This window comes from Artemia sp. Qi Xiang Cuo, chromosome 1 (assembly GCF_049724085.1).
Source record: "Artemia sp. Qi Xiang Cuo chromosome 1, ASM4972408v1, whole genome shotgun sequence".
In the NCBI taxonomy this organism is placed as follows: domain Eukaryota; kingdom Metazoa; phylum Arthropoda; class Branchiopoda; order Anostraca; family Artemiidae; genus Artemia; species Artemia sp. Qi Xiang Cuo.
Window position 1 is genome coordinate 27,763,621 of NC_142794.1, and position 20,736 is coordinate 27,784,356.

Genomic DNA, 20,736 nt, shown 5'->3' on the forward strand with positions numbered 1-20,736 from the left:
AAAATCTTATAAATTGTTCAAGGGGGAAGTCCTTGCAGCCAGTTTTCCAGTTCACGTCTTTGCACTATTTCCTTGTTTTCACAAATTTAATCACCCCCTGATCCCCTTTTTAGAAATCCTACATAAGCCAATCAGTTAAGTCATGCCTGTGAGATGGGACAGTTGCAAACCACTTTGCCAGCTCACCAACTTTCTTTCTGCTTTTGCAATTATGAATAATACAAACTTGCACCATTATTCAGTGACTGAAAAATACACTGACCCACTAATGACAGCGTAAATGGGAGGAGCTGTTTGTACATACCAAGAATGTAGTGCCAAAAATCATAAGCATTGATCTTACTGTTATATCATCTATAAACAGTGCTTTAGCCAGTAGACCCATCCCTGAAAGTTTCATTTTTCTAAACTAACTCCTTTCCAAGATAGCCAAAAGTAGCTAAAGTAGAATTTTACCAGATTTAGAATTGTGACTTCTGATAAGGAGACATGTTAAGAAAACAATTCTTACTTTAAAATATGTATAATGACCCTAGTTAACATATTATCCAAGGGGAGAACCTTTATCATCAAGTCTTTCCTCTTTTTCCAACTTAAAAGAAAAAAATTTCAATTTTCTCTATGCTAAAACGCAATGCGTAAATCTTTTGAAATTGCCAGATAAATTCTTCTTATATATAGCATTCATCCCTTTCATTGTTAATTCCTTTTTTTAAATGATAGATAAAGCAGTGGCAAAAATACAAAATATTAATACACCCTAACCTAACTTCAATTCAAAATCAACAGACTTGGTTAGGAACTCAGCCACAATGAATGCTATCTATAAGAACAATTTATTTGGTAATTTATAGTGTCAATTTCAAAAGATTTATGCATTGTATTTTAGCATGGAGAAAATTGAAATTTTTTCTTTTAAGTTGGAAAAAGAAGGAAAAAAGAGGAAAGACATGATGATAAAGTTTTTCCCCTTGGCTAACATTTTAACTAAGATCATTATACATATTTTAAAGTAAGAATTGTTTTCTTAACATGTCTCCTTATCAGAAGTCAAAATTCTAAATTTTTACCTTATTGACTTACAAATAAAGTAAACATACCACTCAATGCGTTTTTTATGCTCTTTCCAAATATAATAATCATTTCTGTCACCCCCCTAATGTGCAAATATATACCCTGAATTGGTATATATAGAGGTGGTGGGTAAAATTCATTTCCAACAAAACTCATTATTAGGCTATATTTGGAAAGAGCATTAAAAAAAGGCATTGAGTGGTATTTTTACCTTATTTGTAAGTCAATAATATGAATTCATTTTTCTGGAATTCAGTAATGGAAACAGTAAGCCTGTATTGTGACAGGCTAGTGTTAGTGTCAATTTTTTCACTTTTTTTGTATTCGTTTGTTTATTTATACTATTTTGTTAATATGTTTCTTATTATTTTTAGGTTATATTGTGTTTTTTCTGGAGCTTCGATTACGTTGGAAACGGGACCACCGACCCTCCGAGTTATAGTAAGTTATTCAGTTGGTTAGGTTTGGTTGCAACTACCCTCCTTTTCTTTTTTATATATATATATATTTATAAAAAATGGTAATTGTTCGTAATGATCGTTTGGATTGGCTTGAGAATAATCCATTGAGTGTTTCAGATTTAGGATTAGGGGTACTTCACAGGGATTTTGATATGGGGGTAGATGATGTTTTTCCGAAGGTTAATTATAAGTGCCCAGTTGATTTACATACTAGACTGGCACCGGATAAACTTGGCATTTTTCATCTGAATTGTCAGGGGTTAAATAGTACATTGGATTATTTGTCGGAGCTGTGTATGCTATCTGATTTTCATATTCTTGCACTTACTGAAACATGGTTAATGAATAATAATTCTGGACTATTGGATATTTTAGATTATAATATGTATGTTAAGAACCGTACTCACAATCAGCATGGAGGACTTGCCCTGTATATTAGAACTGCTTTGAATGTGAAGGTTAGGGATGATTTGTCTGTTAATAAAGAGATGGTTTTTGAGTGTTTTGTTACGGAGGTTGATAAGAATGGTGACCCATTTTTTATTGCTGTTTGTTACCGCCCCCCTTCAGCTAGTGTAGATTGTTTTTTAGAATTATTAGAGCAACAAATGGACCTTCTAACTCGTAAGAACATGCCATGTTTTGTGTGTGGAGATTTTAACATTGATTTGAAATTGTTAGCATCTAATTCAAAAGCCCGGAATTTTTTGAATTTAATGTTAGGTTATGGGATGCATCCTGCTGTAAATATTTGTACTAGAGTGACGGATTCATCTTCATCTCTAATTGATAATGTATTTTTGAATGTTCCCCATGATTCGTCGAGTGTTGTGTTAAATGATGTTTCGGATCACTTTGGTTTGGCTATATTAGTTCCGGGTATATTTAAGAATATTAATATTAATTGTGATGCTCGCCCTAAGCCTAAGAAATTAATAGTTGATTCAAATACTATTTCAAGATTTAAGCTTAGGATAGAACAGTTAGACTTTAAATTTTTACAAGAAGAATTAGATTTAAATTTGAAGTTTGAGCTTTGGTATGGTAAGATTAAGGATACGTTTTTGGAATGTTGTGAAGTGTCAGGAATACAGAAGAGAAGGGTGTCTCCGAAAAAACCTTGGATTACAAAGAGTTTGTTACAGTCAATTAATAAAAGACGTTTTTTATATAAGTTGTCAACAAGGAGCAATGATCCTCATGATAAAGTAATATATAGAGTTTATAATAGTAGGTTAAATGCTGCACTCCGACTGGCTAAGGTAGAATATTATAAGGTTAAATTTAAAAAAGTTGAGGGTAACCCGAGTAAGACTTGGAAATTGATTAAGTCGCTGACTTGCCCTGGTAGCGTCTTGATCCGTCCAGATAATATGGGAATGAATAATAATGTTGCAGATGAGATGTGTAATCACTTCGCTACTATTGGGCAGCGTGTGTCATCATTGGTGCCAGTATTTGATCAAGATGGTGATTTTCGTCAGTTCCTACCTGAAGATTGTGATGTGTCTGCGTACCTTAAGTCTGTAACTATTGATGCATTATTTGATGTTATAAATAATATGAAAAATGGAGCATCAGGAGGCGATTTTATTTCGTTGAAGGTTTTGAAGTCGATATTACCTGTTATATCTAGTCATTTTTTAGGACTGATAAATAATTGTTTAAAAGCTGGAATATTTCCTGATTGTCTAAAGTGCGCGAATGTTATCCCGATATTTAAAGGAGGGGATAAGAATTGTTTTAGTGATTATAGACCGATTTCTTTACTGCCATTTATTTCTAGAGTGTTTGAAAAGTTGATTCATAGTAGGATGGTAAGTTTTTTCGAAAAAAGACAATTTTTTAGTTCTAGTCAGTTTGGGTTTAGGAGTCATCATTCTACAAAGCATGGAGTTTTGTTTTTAACAACTTTTATTAATGATGCTTTAGACAAGGGTCTGAAGATAGCTTCAATATTTTTGGATATTACTAAAGCATTTGACTCTGTTGATCATGATATACTAGTTCAAAAGCTATATAGTAGTGGTATACGTGGTGATTTTTTAAATGTGATAGTTAGTTTTCTTAGTGAAAGGACTCAGTGTGTCGTGATGGATGGAGTTACATCTAAAATTGAATATATTTCGATTGGAGTACCCCAGGGTTCCGTTTTGGGCCCTTTGTTGTTTTTGGTTTATATTAATTACCTTTGTAGAGCTTCAAGTAATGTGTCTTGTTCTTTGGACCTTGATACTTACGGTACTAAAGGAATTCTACCATGTTTTGCTGATGATGCCCATTTCACCGTAGCTGCTAGAACTGAAAATGAGTTGATGACTATATTGAAACAAGGTATTTCTTCGATTGAAAAGTGGAATGCGAGTAAATAAATTAAAACTGAATCATAATAAGTTGAATTTTTTGATTTATGGTAGAATTACTGGACATTATCCATGGATTAATAAGATAGAAGTAGGGCACCATACTATTGTAAGATCTACTAGTACTAGATACCTTGGTGTTATAATTGATGAAAGCCTTAGTTTTAAAGACCATATTGCATCTGTTAACAGCAAATTGTCTCGTAATATTGGTATTATGCGTAAACTTAGGTATCTTTTTCCGTGTGAAATTCTGAGAATGTTGTATTTTTCTATGGTTCACCCATATCTCATTTACTGTTGTATGGTTTGGTCGAAAACATTTGTAACTCACCTCCATCCGCTCTGCGTAACACAGAATATGGCAATTAGAGTTCTTTATGGTAATCAAATTGACCTATCTGTATCGGTGAGGCATCTTTACCGCGAGTATAAAATTCTACCGTTGGCAGGAATATGTGTATTCTATAATGCTCTGTTTATGTTTAAATATTTAGCTTCGGAGTTACCATCATGTTTTTCAGGAATGTTTAGTCTTGCGTCTACTACTCACGATCATTTGACACGATCTTCTCAGTTGGTGCGAAGACCAGCTATGGTCACGTCTAGGTCTAGGTTTTCAATTCGCCATGTTGTTCCGTTAGTTTGGGAGAGTTTGCCAGAGGAATTGAGGAATGTTGGGGGTTTGCAGGATTTTCGTAAGTTGCTAAAGAACCATTGTTTTGATGTGTATATTTTGAATGGATTATTCCACGCCACTTAAGTTAAGTTTTGTTTTTGAGGAGGGTTTAGTTGCAGCTGAATATGATTATAATTATTATAATTTTGTTGGGTGTTGTTTGGAGGTTCGTTGGTTTTCGGGTCCGGTAAGTTGAGCTCTAATTATGTTTTTTTTTTTTTTTCTATTTCTTTTTTTTCTTTTTTTTTCTTTTTTGGTTTCTTGGTTTTTTGATTTATTAGGTGGGTTTTCTCCCGCACAAGCATTGCTTCAGGGAATCGATGATGTATATATATATTTTTTTTTTTTAAATAAACCCATTGTTACTTAAAAAAAAAAACACCAAAGTATGTCCCAGGAAGGTATTTTGAAGTACCTACCTCTACTCCTTTTCCCTCTAGAGGGTCCTGGAATTGCCTACATGACAGGTCTACACTTATTGAAATTTTGAAAAAAAAAAAATAACATTTTACCTTTTTTTCAGGCATCAGTTTCTTTTTCCCTGGCTTTAAATACAATTCCTGTTATTTGAGTAGAATTTTAAGCCATATCAATGTTTTTTTCAAAATTTAGGAAATATATTTGCATATCTTTAAAACCTTATAGCCTAAATTAGGATTGAGCAAAGTTGAAAAGCTGAGAAAAGTTTTGTTGTAGGCCTACTCCATTTAAGCAGAAGCTCAATTTTGTAAGGTTTCACTTTCATAACACACATATTTTTAAAGGTCAAGACCCTCTAGAGAGAAGGAGTGGATGTAGGTACTTCAAAATACCTTCCCTGGACAAAATTTGGTCAATATATACCAAATCATATTATTGAGTTTCAAATAAAGTGAATACACCATTTGATGCCTTTTTTTATGCTGATTACAAATATAATAAGCATTTCTATCGGAAATGAATTTCAGCCCCCCCCCCCCCTATATCGGCTATACCGAACCTAACCCTGAATTGGCATGTATAGGGGGGGGCTAAAATTCATTTCTGATAGAAATGCTTATCATATTCGTAATCAGCATAAAAAAAGGCATCAAATGGTGTATTCACTTTAGTCCTAACTCAATAATATGATTTGGTATGTATTGACCCAAAATTTAGCCTGTAGACTCATCCCTGAAAGTTTCATTTTCCTAACATAACCTCTTTCCAAGATAGGCAAAAGTAGCTTAAGTAGAATTTTACCCATATTTTAGCCTGTAGACCCATCCCTGAAAGTTTCAATTTCCTAACCTCATCCCTTTCCAAGATAGGAAAAAGTAACTAAAGTAGAATTTTACCCTAAATCTTTACTGTCAAAAATATAGGCCTATATAGCCTAATGAAAAGTTTACCCATATTTTAGCCTGTAGACCCATTCCTGAAAGTTTCATTTTCCTAACCTAACCCCTTTCCAAGATAGCCAAAAGTAACTTAAGTAGAATTTTACCATACTAAACTGATACAAAATTAAGGATAGTATCAGTCACCATTAAGGGGTATGGGGTGAATTATCATGCTAGGCTAGTATAGCCTAGTGACAATAGGCTAACAACCATTTGTGAAGAGTGTAGGCCTAGATTTGAGAATTAAATATCACTGTTATCTTACTACTAAAAGATTTCATTTATAAGAAGGCATATATAAGATAGCCAAGACTTGGATAGGGCAATAACCAAGCCTATGAACAAGACATTTTCAGTGGAACTTGCCAAATTTAACAAGTCTAGTAGTCTATATCTAAAAAGAATTAAAAGTATCAAGAATGAAGCATTTTAAGTCTGGAATCAAAATCAAACCCAAGCAGTCTGCTGGATGACCTGCAAAAAACCTGTATTTTATTTCCTTTTTTTCCGTGTGTCTTCAAATTCAAAGTATACATAGGCCCGTTTTTTTTTGTCAAAAAGAAAGCAGGACTTTTCGGCACGGCTGCTACTCAAACATAAGCTGTGAACTAGATTTCGGCGGACTTCATCTTCGTAAAATATTATTTTGATAAATTAGAAATTTGCGAGATGTGGTTCAAACTACATAAAGCACACGTGCAAAGGTAAATTTTTTCTTGTAACATCAGTATTTAAGTGTCAAATATTTTTTCTCTAAAATTGGCCGACGTTTTAAATACAAATAAAATATATTACGGACACTTTTTGATCTTTTTTGCTACTTTTCTTGTACGTCAATTTTCAAAATGTTGTTTGAACTAAAATATACAACGAAATTTCAAATTCAGATATTGTTAGATAATAATTAGGGAAAACAAACAAAATGAAACTCGAAGTAAAAAGTGCTAAAAAATAACTGCTGAAGCTTTTAATCTCTTCAGAGCTCACAATTAATTATCGACATGAGAGCAGAAATATCCTATTGCTCAAAACTCATCCCGAGAGAAAAGCAAGTACAGATGTTGACATTTTCTATTTTCACATTGTAAAATTTTTAGAAAACTGAAGTAAAAAAATTTGGGCGAGCTAGACAGGACGTAAAAAATTAACTCAGTAAAGAGCGATATTTCAGTTGAGAAATAAGAAATATATATCCAAAAAACACATAGCATATTATTGCTCTCAAATCCATTTCATGTAAATTGAGAAAAATTTGTTCCACGGAAATAAGTCAAATCGTCTACCAAATATATTTTTGAAAGAACAAGAAACATAAGTATAACCTTTTAAAATAAATACTACAGACACTTCCCACTCCTTATAAATTGTGTCTCATCATGGTTTTCAGATTGGGTTTGTATTTTCCCCGTTGCTTTATGTCAAGATGTAAAAACAATTGTTGACCTCTGAATTACTAAGAAAACTCAACCGTAATCAATTATTTTTGTCGACCTCTTAAATTCCTTGTTTGTTATGACTTTACCTATTTCTGACGTTGCTAGTTTCTATTATTCTTGTATATATTTTTTACAATTATCTGTGTTACTTTGTTTTGTGTCTTTGTCGACGTTGCTTGATTTTAGTTTGCGTTTTAGCTTCTTGGCGTATCTGATCTATTTCCTCATTGAAGCTTTTGAAATACAAAAGTGAGATTGCATGTCAAGGTCTATGATATTTCATTTTATACAATTAGCACAAAAAACTGTTTGCACAAAATAAGTATTTCAAAAAAGTAAAGAACTCCATTAAACCAAAAATGAACAAAAATAAAATAAAATAGTATACCAAGCATACAACTACCACAAATCAGTATCAATAATTTAATGAACCCCAAAACAAATAGAAATTAAAATAAGTCAAACTGAAAACGAGCAGAATTTGATCTGAGTAGGCTTCTAAACCCTCTGCTTTCTAAAAGCCAGAATATAACTTGTACTTTACTGAAAAAAATGCGAATGAATTTACTGAAAAAAAGTGCATTGTCAGTTTAATATACATATTCTGATTTTATTCCTTAAAATCTTAATTATTTTATTATTTCTCAAAGTTATAAAAGTGAAAACATTTAAAAGAATTTTTTTCAGTAAAGGACAAGTTATATTCTGGCTTTTAGAAAGAATAGGGTTTAGAACCCTCTCAATTTCTAATCAAAAGAGCCCTTTTTGAAGACGAAAACACTTTCTACAAAACGTTGTATACCCCCAGGATATAAATTACAACCTTAGCCCTGAGGGCTGTGAGGGGGTTGTCATACTCAACAAAGTCATTTCCGAACCCTTCAACTACGCTGAACAAAATGGCTCTATCAAAATGTTGATCGGAAGTGTTTGTGGAAATGATGGGCATGGGGAGGGGGGGCGTTCGCCCTCTGATGGCTTTCGACTATTAATAAGGGCACTAGCCCTCTCAATTCCCAATTGAATTTGTCCTGTTTAAAGTTTCTACGACAACGCTGGCAAAGACCTAGTTTCCAGAGCGTTCAACTACGTTGAACAAATGTCTGTCTCAAAATTTTGATTGGATGTGGTTAGGGAAATGATAGGCGTGAGAGGGGTGTTAGTTACCCTCCAATCACTTTCGACTATTAAAAGGGATCGAAAACTGGAATGTTTTATTTTAGTTATGCTGACTGTAACATTTTTATTTCAATTATCATAAAAATTATCATAAAAAATAAACATGTCCCTTAAAGTTACTTCATATGGGAAAACTTAGCGGAAAACAATCAATACATTTTCAATATATATATATATATATATATATATATATATATATATATATATATATATATATATATATATATATATATATATATATATATATATATATATATATATATATATATATATATATGTACATATATATATATATACATATATTTAACTTGAGTAAATATAATCGATAAAAATCAAAGAGAGGATTAGTGGCTACGATAGACAACAGGTAAGTTGGCTACTATCTTCTGACTTGTTTGTAGAATTTACAAGTAATATTTGACAAATCTTAATCAAAAAAGAAACTGCCGAAACCTCTAAAAAAAATAGTACCAAGATCTTTACCTCTTGGATGTTATGGAAAAGAGGTTATTTAAACCTCTTGAGATAGTCATAAATATATGGCTATACCAAAATTTTGATTGCATGTGTTTGGGGAAATGGTGGGCATTAAATGGGGGTTAGTTGCCCTTCAATCATTTTCGACTATTAAAAAGGGAACTAGACCTTTCTGTTTCCAATCGAATCAGCCCTTTTTGGAGTTTCTACGACAACGCTTTCTATAAAAACCCCATATATCACCAGGGCATAACTTACAACCCCTGTGCTGAGGGCTGTAGGGGGATTGTCATCCTCAAAGACATAATTTCTGGCCTTTTCCACTACGTTGAATAAAAGGGCTATCTCAAAATTTTTATTAGATGTGTTTCGGGAAATGGTGGGCATGGGAGGGGTGTTATTTTTCCTCCAATCACTTTTGACTAATAAAAAGGGCACTAGCCCTTTTCAATTTCCTTTTAGTTTATGTGACAACGCTCTCTATATGAACCTTATATGTCCCCAGGGCATAACTTAAAAACCTTGCCCTGACTTGCGTGGGGGGTTTATCATCCTCAAAGACATAATATTTAGAACTTTCAACTACTTTGAAAAAAATGGCTATCTCAAAATTTTGATTGAATGTGTTTGGGGAAATAATGGGCGTGAGAGGGGGGTTAGTTGCTTTTCAATCAGTTTCGACTAGCCTATTAAAAAGGACACTAGCCCTTTCAACTTCCAATTAAATCAACCCTTTTTGAAGTTTTTACGACAATATTTTCTATAAAAAACATTATGTGCCCCCAGGGCATAATTTACAACCATTGCCTTGAAAGTTGTGGGGAGGGGGGTGGTATTCCTCAAAGACCCAATTTCCAGAACTTTCAAGTACGTTTAACAAAATGGAAATCTCAAAATTTTGATTGGATGTGTTTGGGGAAATGGTGGGCGTGAGAGGGGGGTTAGTTGACCTCCAATCACTTCCGACTATTAAAAAGGGCACTAGCCCTTTCAATTTCTAATCGAATGAGTCCTTTTTGAAATTTCTACGACAACGCTTTCTATAAGAACCTCATATGTCCCCAGGGCGTAACTTAAAATCCTTGCCCTGAGGGCTGTGAGGTCGTGTCCCCCTGAAAAATATAATTTCCAGATTTTTTAACTACATTGAAAAAAATGTGCAGACATAATGTCATAATGTCCAGAACTTTCAACTCCGTTGAAGAAATGCCGGTCTCAAAATTTTAATTGGACGTGTTTGGGGAAACGATTGGCGGGGAAATGAGAGGGGGGTTAGTTGCTCTCCAATCACTTTCGACTATTAAAAAGGGCACTAGCCCTTTCAATTTCCAATGAACTGAGCTTTTTTGAAGTTTCTACGCCAACACTTTCTATAAGAACCTTATATGCCCCCAGGGCATAACTTATTACCCATGCCCTAAGGGCTGTAGGAGGAGTGTCATCCTCAAAGACGTAATTTCATGACCTTTCAACTACGTTGAACGAAATTTCTATCTCAAAATTTTGATTGGATGTGTTTTTAGAAATGGTGGGCGTTAGAGTGGGTTAGTGGCCCTCCAATCATTTTCGACTATTAAAAAGGCCACTAGCCCTTTGAATTTCCAATCGAATGAGCCATTTTTGAAGTTTCTACGAAAACACTTTCTATATTAAACTTATACGCCCCCAGGGCATTACTTACAGCCCTTGCCCTGAGGAGTTTGGGGGATTTGTCATCCTCAAAGACATAATTTCCAGAATTTTCAACTCCGTTGAACAAAATGCCTATCTCAAATTTTTGATTGGATGTCTTTGGGGAAATGGTAAGCACGAGAGGGGAGTTAGTTTCTCTCCAATCATTTTTGACTATTAAAAAGGCTTTCTATGAAAACATTATATGCCCCCAGGGCATAACTTACAACCTTTGCCCTGAGGGTTCTGAGGGGCTTATCATCGTCAAAGACCTAATTTCCAGAACTTTTATTTACGTTGAGCAACATGGATATCCCAAAATTTTGATTGCATGCACTTGGGGAAATGGGGGGCGTGGGAGGTGGGTTATTTGCCCTCCAATTACTTTCAACTATTAAAAAGGGCACTAGCTTTTCAAGTTCCAATCGAGTGAGCCCATTTTGAAAATTTTACGACAAAACTTTCTATAAAAACCTTATATGCCCCCAGGGCATAACTTACAACCCTTTTCCTGAAGGCTGTGGGGGGAGTGTCATCCTCAAAGACCTAATTTCCTGGTCTTTCAACTACGATGAACAAAATTTCTATCTAAAATTTTTTATTGAATGTGTTTGGGGAAATGGTGGGCGTGAGACAGGGGTAAGTTGCCCTCCAATTACTTTCGACTATTAAAAAGACCACTAGCCCTTTTAATTTCCAATCGAAAGATCCCTTTTTGAAGTTTCTACGACAACGCTTTCAATAAAAACCTTATATGCCCCCAGGGCATAACTTATAATCCTTGCCCTGAGGGCTGTGAGGGTAGTGTCGTCCGGAAAAAACATAATTTCCAGATCTTTCAACTACGTTGAACAAAATGTGTATCTTAAAATTTTGATTTGATGTGTTTGGGGAAATCGTGGGCGTAATAGGGGGTAGGGGGTTAGTTGGACTCCAATCCCTTTCGACTTTTAACAAGCCCTTTTTGAAGTTCCTCTAACAATGCTTTCTATAAAAACCTTTTATGCCCCCAGGGAATAACTTACAACCCTTGCCCTGAGGGCTGTGTGGGGAGTGTCCTCCTCAAAAACATAATTTCCAGATATTTTAACTACGTTGAAGAAAATGGCTATCTCAAAATTTTGCTTGGATGTGTTTGGGGAAATGGTGGGTGTGGAGGGAGTGTTAGTTAAATCCCAATCACTTTCAGCTATTAAAAATGGCACTAGCCACTCCAATTTCCAATCGAATGGGCCCTTTTCGAAATTTCTACGACAAATCATTCAATGCGAAGTGCCCTGGCCTAAAGGAAAAAAATAAATAATACATTGTGCCAACATCGTTCTTTACTTAGGCAGCGCTATTGCGCTGCCTATCATAAATAATGTTCTATCTAACAGATTCATGAGTAAAACACATAATAAAGCCTGTAAAACTAAATATCTCCTTAAAGCGGTTTCTCCCACTTGTTTTTATTATCAAACTGCTCTTTACTGCACTGCTGAATGCTGTTTACACTGTTGGCTGAAGCAGGAGACGGAGTGCACTTTAATAAGTCTTTTTCAACACTAAAGGAGATATATTAAATTCAACATTTCGACCATCATTTCGCGAGAGCTATGCATTTTTTTATATAAACTATTTCAATCTTCTAATCTTTGTATGTTTTCAGCTTCAGATTAACATTATCTCACAGCAGCGTGCTTAAATTGCTGTGGTAGATTAGGAAGTGATATGGTTTCACTGCTTTGATGAGTGGACCTTCGTCTCCTGTTTGCATCTCCAACTAGAATAGAGGCTAGAGGATATTTTTATAATGTGATTTTACCACAGAAAACGCAATAGCACTACCTAAGTAAAGAGCGATGTGGGCGCAAAACATTATTTTTTTCGCAGATGTATGCCGTATAGACGGAGTTGTTACAGAAGCTTTAAAACGAGCTCAGTCGATTATAAATTGAAAGCTCTAGGGCCCTTATTAAGAGTGAAAAGTGAAACGAAGGCAACCAACCTCCCCCGCACGCCTATCAATTCTTCAAATACACCCAATCAAAATTTTGAGATAGCCATTTAGTTCAATATAGTTAAAAGGTACAGTAACAATACCTCTGGGGAATTCTACACCAAGACCCCCCCCCCCCCCCCCACACACACAGCACTCGGAGCAAGGGCTATAAGTTATGCAATTCGCCCATTGAGCTACATATAGTATTTATTATTGAGAAAGATAAAAATGTTTGACGTAGCAATAATAGTAATAGTAGCAGAAGTAGCAGCTGTAGAAGTAGTAGAAATATGAACAATGCCTTTTGGATAATTCATCGTCCCTCTCAACCTGCCCTGAAAGTTTCAACTTTAATCTGTAATATGTTCCTGAGGAATTGCTAATACATCCTATTGGCAACCTAAATGCACACAGTGCATTTTCACTAACTTCAACACACCCCTAAATATTCCTTGAAAGTTTCACCGTAATATCATTGACCTCAGTAATAGTAGTAGTCATAACAGTTGTAATAGTTACACTACTGGTAACATGGATCTGCCTTTGAGTATAGTTCAAGCTTCCCCTTAACATGCCCTTGGTAAATTGATCATTCCCCTTATCATTTTTCAAGTTCCAACTTAATACCCTCAATAATTCTTGATCTTCCCCCCTTCGATAAAGGTTCCCCGTAAGTTTCACCATATGTCACGTAAAAGAAGTTAAAACAACAAATGGACCAAGACAAGACTTAAAAATATCAATCAGGCGTAAAAATAGTTATAAAATTTAACGCAAATTAGTAAAATGTAACAAAAAATCAATGTTCTAGAACTAAAATCAATCTAATGCGATTAGTGGAAAAAACAGAAGGGGGGGGGATAAAATGATAATACATTATGAAAAACAACTATCACGGGGTAAAGAACAAATGAATTTGTATTCCAAGTTAAATTCTATAAATATAAAACAGTTGAAATCAAAATGTCAATTAAATGCCAAACTGTCAAAAAGAACCATATAAAATTAAAGAAACGATTTTGTCAACGACTAGATTAAAAACTTGTTGTCAACCTCAAGTTTTCCTGAAAAATTAAACTTAGTACCTTTTTCAGAACATTTATATATGCCATTTGACAACCTCGTTGCCTTTCAATCCTTTAGATTCATTCCAATTGCAAGAGCAGAAGAAGTAATGGTGGTAGCCCTGAAAATTTTCACTTAATACCCTAAGTCGCTTATTAGATATTACTGAGACGTCATATGACAACTTGCCTACATATAGTGCCTTTTGATTGAATTTTAAAGCAATATGAGCTATCCGTGAAAGTTTCCACTTTATACTATATTCTAGGGCATAGGCTATACCCTTCATACCCTGTAACATAGCAGAAGTAACAGAAGAAGCAACAGGAGTAGCATTGTTGATAGCAGTAGTAGTAATAGAACTTAACAGTTCTAGTGACATTCACATTGTGCCTCTTTGGTCTCATACAAGGTCCTTTCCTTATGCCCTGATAGGTTAAACATTTCCGCGATATTTCTGATAAATCCTGTTAATAAACTGCACTCACATAATGTGTTTTTATTTACCCCAAAACGCCCCTGAATGGTCCACATTAATACCATTAACATTAGTAATATTAGTACTAACAGTAGGAGTAGTAGTACTACTACTACTAGTACTAGTAGGGACAGAGTGTATAATTTTTTAGGTCAACATACGCTTCAGCATGCTCTCAAAGATTCAACCTTATACTCTAAGCTCATCATGAAACAGTGCTGATATGGCCATTCGACAGCCTACATATATATAGCGTGGTTGACACCCTATGTGCACATAAGAGCCAAATTTGCTTCATACGGTTATGACACACGTTTTGGCTTATTTTAGCACTCCCGTCAACATACTCTGAAAGCTTCACTTGAATACGCTTGGCCTTTTTGAAAACCAAAGGTCAAATATGCCATTTCCCCCAGAAACAAATATCATATGCAAACAATGGGAAATTGCATATTTTTCTGCCCTATCTCTCGGGAATGTGAGGGGCTGGCCTCCCCAACATCCCCAGAGACGTAGTTACTGGACCTTTCAACTATGTTGTACTAAATGGCTATCTCAAAATTTTGATCGGATGTGTTTGGAGAATTTGCTTAGAAGGGGGCTGTTTACCGTCCAATCACTTTTGACTCTTAAAAAGAGTACTAGAACTTTCAATTTCCAATCAATGAGCTTATTTAAAAGTTTTATGATAGCACTGCAATGCCTGTGATATTGCTTATACACATCATTTGAAATATGCGTAAATATAGTTTTTTTTTTTCGTTTTGTTGAAACTCACCCTAAATGTTACCTATAAGTTCCATCTTAACACCCCTATCCTCATTAGTTACAGCATCGTTATAGTAGTATTATTAGTAAACACATAGTGCCTTTTGTTTTTTACTCGAAATCCGCCACAACATAGCTTGAAAGTTCCAACTTAATAAATGTGAGCCGTGCCTGTGATATTGCTGTTAAATTATTTGTACAATCTACATATTCGTTTTTCGTTCTGATTTAGAAACGACATCCGAAAAACATTCCTTCAAAGCTACACCTTAATACCGTTAGCTTTAATAGTAGCCATAGTCGTAGTCAACATAGTAACATCAGTAGCAGTATGCATATAGCGCCTTTTTTTTTTTTCAAAATCCCCCTCAACACACGCTGAAAATGTCAACTTAATACCATAAAGTGCTTCTGAGGCACTGCTCATAAATCCTCTTGACAACATGTATGACCATAGTGTGTTTTGAATTTGTTCAAACCCTGTTTCAACATTCCCCAAAATTTTCTGCTTAATGCTCTTAGCTTTGGTAGAAGTAGTAGCAATACCAGTAGTAATAGTAGTAGCAGTATAATTAGTAGTAGTTGTAGTTGTAGTAGAAGGATGCAAGTATTACCTTTTAATTAGTTCAACACTTAAAACCCCCCCACAACTAGCTCTGTAAGTCTTAACTTCATATACCAAGCCATTCCTAAGATATTACTGAAGCGCCATTTTGACAACCTGCATGCCGACAGCCTATTATGATTCACTTGAACTTCACCCCTCAATATTCCCAGAAGATTTCACTTTTATGCCCTTAGCCAAAGATGTAATAGTAGTCATAGTAATAGTAGTAGGAGTAGTAGTAGTAGTACTAGTTGAGGCACTAGTAGTAGTATTAACAATAATAGTATTCACATAGCAGCAGTAGTATTCACATAATGGCTTTTTGTCAGTTGAACAACCCCCCATTACGCCTTGGGAGTTTCAACCTATTACGAATAGCTGTTGCTCTGATTTTACCGATATACCTTTTTGATAACCGATATGCTCATAGTATTTTTTAATTTAGTTCAATTCCCCCCTAAACATATCCTGAAATTTTCTTTTTAATACTCTTAGCGTCATTAGTAGTTGCAGTGGTGGTAATAGTAGTTGCAGCAGAAGCAGTGGTAGTAGTATTAGTAGTAGCGTGCACATAATGCCTTTTGGTCAGTTCATATTCCACATTAAGTTTTCCCTGAAATTTGTAACTCAACACCCTAAATCACCCACACCCTTTTGACAATCTGCATTCACACAGTGTGTTTTGATTTAGCTCAAATTTTACCCTCAATATTCTACAAAATTTTAAACCTCATAACCTTAGCCTGAATAGTAAGTACTACTATCATAGTAGTAGAAGTAGTAGTAGTAGTATTAGTAGTAGTAGTAGTAGTAGTAGTAGTAGTAGTAGTAGTAGTAGTAGTAGTAGTAGTAGTAGTAGTAGTTGTAGTAGTAGTGGTAGCAGTAGTAGTAGTAGTAGTAGTAGTAATAGTAGTAGTAGTAGTAGTAGTAGTAGTAGCAGTAGCAGTAGCAGTAGTATCAGTACTTGCAGTAGTAGTTTTGAATTAGTATTAGCGGTAATAGATAGAAATAGTAGTATATGTTGCCTTAAGGTCAGTTGAACGTCCCCTAATGATGCCTTGGAAATTTCAGCTTGACACGGTAACCCGTTCAAAGATGCACCCTTTTTTAAAATTGTATGCACATGGTATGTTTAGATTTAGTTCACCTTTCCTCTCAAAATGTCCTCAATTTTAACTTCAATATCCTCAGTCCTTGTTAGTACTCTCTAAACAACCAGTAGGTGCAGTGGTAGTAGTAATAGTTTATAAGTTTTAATAGTTTTTGTAGTAGTAGTGCGTAAATATTACCTGTTTGTTCAATTAAGTATCCCCTCATTATTTCCTCAAAGTTCCAAATTAACATACTGACTTATTCCGAATTTACGCCCTTTCGACACCCGTGTGCACATAATGTGTTTTCATTTAGTTCAACACTCCCTTCAACATTCTTTGAAGGGTTTATTTATATGCCCTTCGTCTCTTTGAGCACTAAGGGTCAAACATTCTTATCTTTCGCAATAACAAATACTATATGTAGTAAATGGGCGAATTGCGTAACTTATAGCCCTTGCTCCGAGTGCTGTGTCTGTGTGTGTGTGTGGGGGGGGGGTCTTAGTGTAGAATTCCCCAGAGGTATAGTTACTGTACCTTTTAACTATATTGAACTAAATGGCTATCTCAAAATTTTGATTGGGTGTATTTGAGGAATTGATAGGCGTGCGAGGGAGGCTGGTTGCCTTCGTTTCACTTTTCACTCTTAATAAGGGCCCTTAAGCTTTCAATTTATAATCTACTGAGCTCGTTTTGAAGCTTTTGTAACAACTCCGTCTATACGGCATACATCTGCGAAAAAAATAATGTATTGCGCCCACATCGCTCTTTACTTAAGTAGTGCTATTGCGTTTTCTGTGGTAAAATCACACTATAAAAATATCCTCTAGCCTCTATTCTAGTTGGAGATGCAAACAGGAGGCGAAGGTCCACTCATCAAAGCAGTGAAACCATATCACTTCCTAGTCTACCACAACAATTTAAGCACGCTGCTGTGAGATAATGTTAGTCTGAAGCTGAAAACATACAAAGATTAGAAGATTGAAATAGTTTATATAAAAAAAATGCATAGCTCTCGTGAAATGATGGTCGAAATGTTCAATTTAATATATCTCCTTTAGTTTTGAAAAAGACTTATTAAAGTGTACTCCGTCTCATGCTTCAGCCAACAGTGTAAACAGCAGTTTTCAGCAGTGCAGTAAAGAGCAGTTTGATAATAAAAACAAGGGGAAGAAACCGCTTTAAGGAGATATTTAGTTTTACAGGCTTTATTATGTGTTTTACTCATGAATCTGTTAGATAGAACATTATTTATGATAGGCAGTGCAATAGCGCTGCCTAAGTAAAGAACGATGTTGGCACAATGTATTATTTATTTTTTTCCTTTAGACCAGGGCACTTTGTATTGAATGAGTTGTCGTAGAAATTTCGAAAAGGGCCCATTTGATTTGAAATTGGAGTGGCTAGTGCCATTTTTAATAGCTGAAAGTCATTGTAAGGCAACTAATACTCCTTCCACGCCCACCATTTCCCCAAACACATCCAATAAAAAATTTTAGATAGCCATTTTGTTCAACGTAGTTGAGAAAATCTGGAAACTATGTCTTTGAGAAAGACACTCCCCACACAGCCCTCAGGGCAAGGGTTGTAAGTTATTCCCTGGGGGCATAAAAGGTTTTTATAGAAAGTGTTGTTACAGGAACTTCAAAAAGGGCTTCTTAAAAGTCGAAAGTGATAGGAGGCCAACTAACCCCCTACCCCCTATTACGCCCCTTATTTCCCCAAATACATCAAATCCAAATTTTAAGATACACATTTTGTTCAACGTAGTTGAAAGATCTGGAAATTATGTTTTTCCGGAGAACACTACCCTCACAGCCCTCAGGGCAAGGATTATAAGTTATGCCCTGGGGGCATATAAGGTTTTTATTGAAAGTGTTGTCATTGAAACTTAAAAAGGGCTCATTCGATTGGAAATTAAAAGGGCTAGTGGCCTTTTTAATAGTCGAAAGTAATTAGAGGACAACTTACCCCCGTTTCACGCCCACCATTTCACCAAACACATCCAATAAAAAATTTAGATAGAAATTTTGTTCAGCGTAGTTGAAAGACCCGGTAATTATGTCTTTGAGGATGGCACTCTCCCCACAGCCTTCAGGGCTAGGGTTGTAAGTTATGCCCTGGGGGCATATAAGGTTTTTGTAGAAAGTGTTGTCGTAAAAATTTCAAAAAGGGCTCACTCGATTGGAAATTAAAAGAGCTAGTGCCCTTTTTAATAGTTGAAAGTAATTGGAGGGCAAGTAACCCCCCTCCCACGCCCACCATTTCCCCAGGTGCATGCAATCAAAATTTTGGGATATCCTTGTTGCTCAACGTAAATCAAAGTTCTCTAAATTAGGTCTTTGACGATGATAAACCGCTCAAAACCCTCAGGGCAAGGGTTGTAAGTTGTGCCCTGGGAGTATATAAGGTTTTTATAAAAAAGCATTTTCGTAGAAATTTCAAAAGGACTCATTCGATTAGAAATTGAAAGGGCTAGTGCCCTTTTTAATAGTCGAAAGTGATCGGAGGCCAACGAACCCCCTTCTCGCGCCCACCATTTCCCCGAACACATCCAATCAAAATTTTGATATTTCCATTTTGTTAAACGTACTTGAAAGTTCTGGAAATTGGGTCTTTGAGGAATACCACCCCCCTCCCCACAACCTTCAAGGCAATGGTTGTAAGTTATGCCCTGGGGGCATATAATGTTTTTATAGAAAATGTTGTCGTAGAAACTTCAAAAAGGGTTAATTCAATTGGAAGTTGAAAGGGATAGTGCCCTTTTTAATAGGCTAGTTGAAACTGATTGAAGAGCAACTAACCCCCCTCTCACGCCCACCATTTCCCCAAACATATTCAATCAAAATTTTGAGATAGCCATTTTTTTCAAAGTAGTTGAACGTTGTAAATATTATGTTTTTGAGGATGATAAACCCCCCACGCCAATCAGGGCAAGGTTTGTAAGTTTTGCCCTGGGGACATATAAGGTTCTTATAGAAAGCAATGTCATAGAAATTAAAAGGAAATTGAAAGGGCTAGTGCCCTTTTTATTAGTCAAAAGTGATTGGAGGAAAAATAACACCCCTCCCATGCCCACCATTTCCCGAAACACATCCAATAAAAATTTTGAGATAGCCCTTTTATTCAACTTAGTGGAAAAGGCTAGAAATTATGTCTTTGAGGATGACAATCCCCCTACAGCCCTCAGCATAGGGGTTGTAAGTTATGCCCTGGAGACATATAAGGTTTTTATAGTGAGCGATGTCATTAGAAATTAAAAGGAAATTGAAAGGACTAGTGCCCTTTTTATTAGTCAACAGTGACTGGAGGGAAAATAACACCCCTCCCATGCCCACCATTTCCCCGAACACATCCAATCAAAATTTGATATTTCCATTTTGTTAAACGTACTTGAAAGTTCTGGAAATTGGGTCTTTGAGGAATACCACCCCTGTCCCCACAACCTTCAAGGCAATGGTTGTAAGTTATGCCCTGGGGGCATATAATGTTTTTATAGAAAATGTTGTCGTAGAAACTTCAAAAAGGGTTAATTCAATTGGAAGTTGAAAGGGCTAGTGGCCTTTTTAATAGGCTAGTCGAAACTAATTGAAAAGCAACTAACCCCCCTCTCACGCCCACCATTTCCCCGAACACATTCAATCAAAATTTTGAGATAGCCATTTTTTTCAGAGTAGTTGAAAGTTGTAAATATTATGTTTTTGAGGATGATAAACCCCCCACGCAAGTCAGGGCAAGGTTTTTAAGTTATGCCCTGGGGACATATAAGGTTCTTATAGAAAGCAATGTCATAGAAATTAAAAGGAAATTGAAAGGGCTAGTGCCCTTTTTATTAGTCAAAAGTGATTGGAGGAAAAATAACACCCCTCCCATGCCCACCATTTCCCGAAACACATCCAATAAAAATTTGAGATAGCCATTTTATTCAACGTAGTGGAAAAGGCCAGAAATTATGTCTTTGAGGATGACAATCCCCCTACAGCCCTCAGCATAGGGGTTGTAAGTTATGCCCTGGAAACATATAAGGTTTTTATAGAGAGCG

At 35.5% G+C, this 20,736-nt stretch overlaps 2 protein-coding genes across 8 annotated transcripts in view; one reads left to right on the plus strand and one right to left on the minus strand.

Moving 5' to 3' along the window:
• LOC148956169 (hypoxanthine-guanine phosphoribosyltransferase-like) overlaps positions 1-20,736 on the minus strand; it is a 114,961-nt gene that overhangs the window by 60,459 nt on the left and 33,766 nt on the right. For 2 of the 7 annotated variants that reach the window (XM_089097592.1, XM_089097232.1), the window contains exon 1: positions 6,392-6,487. The exons of 1 other annotated variant lie outside the window; for it this stretch is intronic. The gene's annotated coding sequence lies outside the window, so the exon portion shown is untranslated. Of the gene's footprint in view, positions 1-6,391; positions 6,492-20,736 lie in introns of those variants that run through there. 4 more of the 7 variants (XM_089097547.1, XM_089097379.1, XM_089097302.1 and 1 more) reach the window with 4 other exon arrangements.
• The window catches only part of LOC148956170 (uncharacterized), a 263,724-nt gene that overhangs the window by 6,355 nt on the left and 236,633 nt on the right, over positions 1-20,736 (plus strand). The window lies entirely within an intron of this gene.